Here is a 7,965-nt window from a genome sequence, read left to right on the forward strand (position 1 = left end):
AAGTATTTAATTAAAATTTTTTTAAGTTTATTTATTTTGAGAGAGAGAGCACACACACGGGAAGGGCAGAGAGAAAGGAAGAGAGAGAATCCCACACCGTCATGGTGCAAAGCCTGATGTGGTGCTCAAACTTACGAAACCATGAGATCATGACCTGAGCCCAAACCGAGAGCTGCTCTTTTAATGTATTTAATTTTAAAACAGTGAGGCTGTAAGGCCACCTGGGTGGCTCAGTCAGTTAAGCATCTGACTTTGGCCATAGGTCAAGATCTCACCATTCCTGAGTTTGAGCCCCCAGTTGGTCTCTGTGTTGACAGCTCAGAGCCTGGAGCCTGTTTCCGATTCTGTGTCTCCCTCTCTCTGTCTCTGCCCCTCTCCCACTCACACTCTGTGTCTCTCAAAAATAAATAAACATTAAAAATTTCTTAAGAAACAATAACCTAGGCTGTGGCTATTGTTACTTTTTACAGATTTCAATATTTTGTACATAAGGACACTGAGACATTACGTGTCTTGTCTAAGGTCACTTAGCAATAGTAGAGCAGAGTTCTGAACTCAGTGGTTCCAAAATCTGCAAGATTAACCATTTACTACATTGTAAAGAGACTGATAACCAACTTAAAGACTCTTTTTAAAAATTTTTTAAAATGTTTCTTATTTATTTTTTGAGAGAGAGAGAGAAAGAGACAGAGAGCAAGCAGGGGAGAGACAGAGAGAGAGGGAGTCACAGAATCCAAAGCAGGCTCCAGGCTCCAAGCTGTCAGCACAAGAGCCTGATGCGGGGCTGGAACTCATGCACGGATCTTGAGATCATGACCTGAGCTGAAGTAGGATGCTTCACACTGAGCCACCCAGGCACCCCAGCAACTTAAAGATTCTTAATTCATTACCTACCTTCAGGGTATATTAGGCTAGGAGATTGGTCTTGAGGCCTGTAGTGAGAATTTTTTTGGAGAGAGCTGTCCTTGTGCTTTGCCTTCTACCTCTCCCACCTCTAGGCAAAAGTGGTGGAGAAACAGAGAATCACTTGGAGAGCTTGACTTGGAGTTTGAGGAATAGAGGAGCTGGTACCCGACTCATCCTGAAAAAGTCAAAAGGTGAGTTTGACCCTGCCCTACAGTTAGAGTAATGACTGTGGAAAGATGTGGTATTCTGAGGGTCAGTTGAAAATGTATCAGACGGGTCTTAATGGTCTAAAGAGACCACAACCAAGAGACCTATCTGGAGGGAGGAAGAAACCCCAGCTGACTACCGGAAAATAGAGACTGGAAGGTTAACTACCAGTGGTATGGCCAGGGAAACATAGCCCGTGTCAGGTATCCCCATAGATGAGAATCTCTAAAGAATTCATTCAGAAAAGAGCCTTTTTTTAACCTCTATCTCCTTGTCTGCTTCTCAACCCTGAAGGAGCCATTAAAGAGCATAGTGAAAAGTAGAGGAGTTGGAAGGGGTAGAGAAAATGAGTGACCGTGTCCTCCTTCATCACTGCAGGCATTATAAACTGGATCGGGCTCAAGCCAAAGAAGAACTGACTCACAAAACTTAAATGGGAGGGTAAGCTTTGCTTTGTACTATCTGACAATGAGACTATTTTTTAATACTGTAACTGAAAATGAATGTGAAACATGGGGCCCACCCAAAATCTCATCCTGGGCACAGAAAATAATTTTGAACAACGCAGGTTTAATGAGTCAGTGATAAGATAGAACATAATTGTGTTAATTCAGCAAACTGGCTTCTTAGATATTGAGCCCCTTTCCAGTATTTCCTCCTCAGGTTAATCTTATGTGGAACACTGGAAAAGAACTGCTTTCTTATTCACTACCAGAGTGTCTCTGACCTTTGACTCTGATTTAGGAGACATTGTTCAATGGTTATTGTCCTATGAAATTGTGCAGAATTGTATTATGTTCCTTTGTGTGAACTGCAAACAGAACCTTCCCAACTGTTGGGCGGAGTAGATTATCACTGACAACATGAAATTTTTTCAGTAATGCCACTCAGATTCTGCCCCTGCCATGGGAGCCAACTGCAATTTGTTTGGATATATATATAAAGAAATTTTTTAATGTTTATTTATTACCGAGAAACAGAGTGAGACAGAGTATGAGCATGGGAGGGGCAGAGAGAGGGGTAGACACAGACTCTGAAGCAGGCTCCAGGCTCTGAGCTGTCAGCACTGAGCCCGATGTGGGGCCAGAACTCAAACTGTGAGATCACGACCTGAGCAGAAGCTGGACCCTTAACCAACTGAGCCACACAGGTGCCTGTGGATATATTTTTTTAAATAATTTCTTTTTTAAAAAAATTTTTAGTGTTTATTTATTTTTGAGAGAGAGAGAGAAAGAGAAACACAGTGCAAGCGGGGAAGGGGAAAAGCGAGAGGGAGACAAGGAGACACAGAATCTGAAGCAGGCTCCAGGCTCTGACCTGTCAGCACAGAGTCTGACGTGGGGCTTGAACTCACAAACTGAGATTATGACATGAGCCAAAGTCAGCCGTTTAACAGACTGAGCCACCCAGGTGCCCCACAATTTGTTTGGATATTGATTCTACTCTGGCTGCTGTACTCTGGCGTAGAGTGCCTGTCCCTTTCTTCATCCCACTTGGAGTGCTGTATATTTCAGTTAGGGATGATATGGGCATCCCTCAGTGGCCTAATTCTTTTTCTCTTTCAACTCAGTCCCATTCTGTGTCTCTTCTTGCCTCCCTCTCTCCTCCTCTTCCTTCTACACTGGTCCCAAGGTGAACTAGCTTCTAATTTTTTTTGACTTACCTTCTCTTTCCAGCACTTTCTCTTTAGATCCTGCAGGAAATACAGTGTTTCTGATTGTAGATAGGATGATGATCCATAGGTAGGATTTGCCTCTGGCTTCTAGTTTCATTAGTATCAAGCTTCACTCAGTTCTAGTCTATCAGCCCTAGACCTCCCTCTCCGATCTCCAAGGAAGGATGCCTGACATTTAGCTTGGGATATAGGGATATAGAAGCAGAGTTGGCTGGGGAAGAAAATCCCCCTCCTATCATCATCTCAAATAAGGAAGGGTTTCCCTTGAAGTGCCTCCTGACTGGCTGAGAATAGGCCCCAACACACTGACAAGTGAGAAATCTTGGTATATCTAACTTTAAAAAATGTCTTCATTGAGAGGAGAAAAGGGACATTAATTGACTCATGTGTTTATGGATTCATTCCACATGAGGTGGCTAAAAATATTAAATAACTTAAAATTATATAAATCACAAAAAACAATAAAATTAAATAAATGTCTTTTATTCTACTGAGTGATGATGATGAAGAGAACAGACTATTTGAAATTATGAGGAAAATTATGTATTAGGTTGAATCACACGAAACTGCTGTTATTCAACCATTTTGCCCATGTTTGACCATTTTAACATAAGAAAATATCAATTTCGTGTGGTTCAGCCTAATATTAATGTTTTAAAGACATCTTTGATAGTATTTCTCTGCTGTAAATGCTTTTCCATTTGAATGATAATGTATGTTAGTCCCAGTTCTTCTTTTATATTATTTTCAATTACTTTACACTACCAGTAGAGTGCATTGGGTGCCTGGTGATATCAAAGAAAATTTTTATAATAAAATGTATGCATAGATGCATCTGGTTATGATTTGCTTTTCCTTTTCTCCAATTGCATAATTCGAGTTGATGCTGCATAATTCTTTTTTCCTTTTATTCCATTCCATATGGTGGCAGAACAAGTACCAAAAGATGAATACTTTCAGTACCTTTCATATCAAAGCTGCAGCTTTCACATTCTGTTCTATTGATACTGCATTTTGGCAGCGGATAAAGGAACACAGTTAAAGTCTCTGCTCATAATTGGTTTTATTTGGGAAAGATTTTCTTTGAACTAGTGACCACCCGTGATTTTATAATTATCAGAAATTAACCAGCTCAGCATTTCTTGTAGGAAATACTCACAATGCACTTCCTTGCTTTTTTGAAGAAAAAAAAAAAAAGAAAAGCATAAAGAAAAGAAAAACTAAAAAGTATTAGAGAACTCCATTTTGTTTGGGAGTATTCCATGTGGGATTGCTCTAATGGAATGCTAAAGCTGTATTTGTCTGCATGGTACTCTTTCAAGCACGGTCTTAAAAACCTTTTTACTTTCTCAGAACCCTACAAAGAAAAAACTCAAAAAGGAGTTTGCTTTTCTGAAAAGTGAGACAATTCCAGTATAAGTTTTCTGATATGACCTGACTTACGTATAAGCTACAGACAGAGCGTTAAAGCTTTCTGCAGAGTGCTCTTTTTTCTTTTTAGCTACTTTCTTGAGCCTTAAACCACATAGCATATAATTCACTCATTTAAAATGTGCCATTCAGCTTTTTATGTATAAGAAAATAAAATTTTAAAAATTGTGGTAAAATAAGTAGAACATAAAATTTGCCGTTTTAACCATTTTAAGTGTACAATTCAGTAGCCCTTATTACATTCACAGTGGTGTATAACCATCGCCATTATCTCCTTCCAAAATTTTTTCATCACCTTAGGCAGAAACTACAGACAGTACTCTTATATGTCTTTCAGTATGATTTGAAATTGCCATGGTTGCATTAAATTGTTTAAGAAAGCTTATTGGACATTGGAAAGGTAGAAAATCTGAACTTAAGTCTAAAGCTGATGGCAGAGATGTCTGCATTAAGTGGACCAAGCACCCCTACATATATAAAGTTTGCAAGGCCCTGCATGATGCCCAAACATACCATCAGTCAAACCTCTCTTCCCACTGGGCTTGATTTTCTCACCCACGTGGGAAATAGACAGTGGGAGCTTTGTTTGCAGTGGCTTTGTTTGCTTGCAGCCATTGGTAAAATAAACATTACCTCAGATTGCACAAGTCCTTGGTAGAGTTTGGGGGTCCTGGGAGAGCAGATCCTATAACCCCACACAGATGACTTCATCATGTTATCTGGTGTTGACTCAACCCATTGAGGATAATTGCATTGCAGCATCCTGTGCAGTTCCCAGTAGGACTGGTTTAGATCATGGGATGTTAAATGAAAGACTCCTCTGCTCTGGGAAGAGATCTGAAGGAGAAACACTGAAGAGAAGCTTGCCCTCTCTCATTTTAGGTTGGCCTGATTTGTCACTGAAGCTTTAATGACACTTCAGGAACTCATCGGACAGATCTATACTTATGAAAAGTTCTCACAGTTTCATCTTTGGATAGGATCAGTAAGCTCTGCACTGAATTTAGTGCAGTGATAACTGAAAATACACCCAGTGAGTGCTTAGATTGAGAAAGCAGGTTCATTTTGTGGCCCAAACCACCAGAAACTAAACTTACGTAATTATCAAACTGTCTTTGAAGAAATCTCAGTATTTTCATTTATTTACAATTTTTTTTCAATGTTTATTTATTTTTGAGAGAGAGAGAGAGAGAGAGAGAGAGAGAGAGAGAGAAAGAGCGCGTGGGTGGGGGGAGGGGCATAGAGAGAGGGAGACAGAATCTGAAGCAGGTTCCAGGCTCTCTGCTCTTGGTTCTAGGCTCTAGTCTCTAGTCTCTAGTCTCTAGGCTCTAGTCTCTAGGCTCTCGGCTCTGAGCTGTCAGCACAGAGCCCCACACAGGGCTTGAACTCACAAACCCTGAGATTATGACCTGAGCCGAACAGGATGCTTAACCAAATGAGCCATCCAGGCATCCTGAAATCTTGGTATTTTTAAGTAGAAAAAGCCAATTTTAGAATTTTATATTTGATGAATGGAGAAAGTATTAGTCAATGGACATTATTAAATAGAAAGATTTAATAGATAACATGCTTATCCTGGTTCTTATTAATTATGCTTCAAGGTGGGATATATATAAATGGAATTTAAAGAATCTTAAATCAAAGATTTAACGATTTTATATCAAAAGCATTACATCTCTCCTCTCTGCCCTCCTCCCTGACACCTCTCAGGGAATTAGCTATTTGAATTTAGCATTTGGTAAGTTTACCACAGCCCACAGAATGTTTTTGGAAACTTTAAATTCTTCTTTCACGGTACTGTCAGACATGTAAATACAAGCTTATTACAAGATAATTATGCAAGTAGTGGAAACCTTACAATCTATCCTCATGTGCAGACAGAAATCATAATCTTGGCCCAACTAGAACTCAATGTTAGGAATGAAGGATTTGTTTGCCTCGCCTGCTCCCAAACCTCAAGTAATAAATCTCAAAAGCTTTAATATTGATTCAACAAAATGAATGGCTGAGTCATTTCAGAAGGACTCTGACAAGTGGACAAATGCTGCCATGGTGACATTTTGATATGCAGTGTGGTTACGGCGCTTTGCTGGTTTCCTCCCCCTGCCATTAAAACAAAATGACCAACCATGGGAAGTACCACACACAGCGGGCCTATCCCAGAGGCAACTAAGGAAAGAAAGATTTAATTAGCTGCTCTTAAAGGATTAAAGATTCCATATGCATTCATAGCTGACTTATGGAGAAATTCTTTTTAAAATAGGAGAAAAACTGTCTGACAAATATTTCTTGTTAAGAAATACAAACTATTACTAATCTAAAAAAGTCTCGGGTAGCATTTTTGGTGAATGTTTTATAAACAGATTTCTTGAGAAAGAAATATTTTTAACTTTGGAAGTTAAGAATTAAAATATTTCCCACTGGACATAAAATTGTACTAAATATATTCTTTGCTAAATAATGTAATAAAATATTGCATATGGCCATAATAAAAATAAGATACAATATCTGTAATAAAATACTATTATTGCATATGTTTACAATTTATAAAGAGATGGGACTATTTGTTACAAAGCAATATGTACACTTGGCTATTACTTGACCTTAATATTCATTTGATGGAGCTATTAACAATACATATGTATGGGTTTCCTTACTAGTATAAAAGAGATCTAGTTATGTTAAAGACAGATACAACCACATTATAGCATGAAGAGAAATGGCTTAAAAATTTTAATGGGAGGGGCGCCTGGGTGGCTCAGTCGGTTAAGCACCTGAGTTCAGCTCAGGTCATGATCTCACAGTCGGTGAATTTGCCCCCCACGTTGGGCTCTGTGCTGACAGCTCAGAGCTTGGAGCCTGCTTCAGATTCTGTGTCTCCTTCTCTCTCTGCCCCTCCCCTGCTCATGCTCTGTCTCTCTCTGTCTCAAAAATAAATAAAAACATTTTAAAAAATTAAAAAAAAATTTTAATGGGAAAAAACTTTAAAATATATAATTATAAATTTATAAATTAATTTATGTATAATTACCACTGTGGTGTTGTTGTTATTGGAATGGTTAACTTGGAAGAAAAACCTTCTCAACTGTACTATAATACAGCTAAAGGGAAATAAATTTTTTTAATTTTATTTCAATGTTTTTCAGCCAGTTATTAAAATCTTAGTATGTACCAGAATTTACTATGTCATTCAATCTGTGCACAATTCTATTTAGTAGGTATCATAAGAATTTCCATTTTATAGACAAGGAAACTGAAGTATGAAAGAGTAATAAATTTATCTAAGTTTGCTCAATTTACCTACACTGTAGTATCTCTTTGCATCATCTGGGCCCAATCTTGGAAAATGCTTTCATTTCTGGTCTTCTACGGCTTTAGAAATAGAAAATGTGCTACAGATTTTACAAAATCTCAGATATGTTTTGTAAATAGACTTCTTCAGGGAAAACATTTTTATTTTAGGAAGATAAAGATTTAAAAGATTTACAATAGAACATAAAAATTATACTTAATTCATCCTTTGCTTTTTACTTACTAATTTTAGAAAAATTGGGGCGCCTGGGTGGCGCAGTCGGTTAAGCGTCCGACTTCAGCCAGGTCACGATCTCGCGGTCCGTGAGTTCGAGCCCCGCGTCAGGCTCTGGGCTGATGGCTCGGAGCCTGGAGCCTGTTTCCGATTCTGTGTCTCCCTCTCTCTCTGCCCCTCCCCCGTTCATGCTCTGTCTCTCTCTGTCCCAAAAATAAAT

This window comes from Prionailurus viverrinus, chromosome A1 (assembly GCF_022837055.1).
Source record: "Prionailurus viverrinus isolate Anna chromosome A1, UM_Priviv_1.0, whole genome shotgun sequence".
NCBI classification, from domain to species: Eukaryota; Metazoa; Chordata; class Mammalia; order Carnivora; family Felidae; genus Prionailurus; species Prionailurus viverrinus.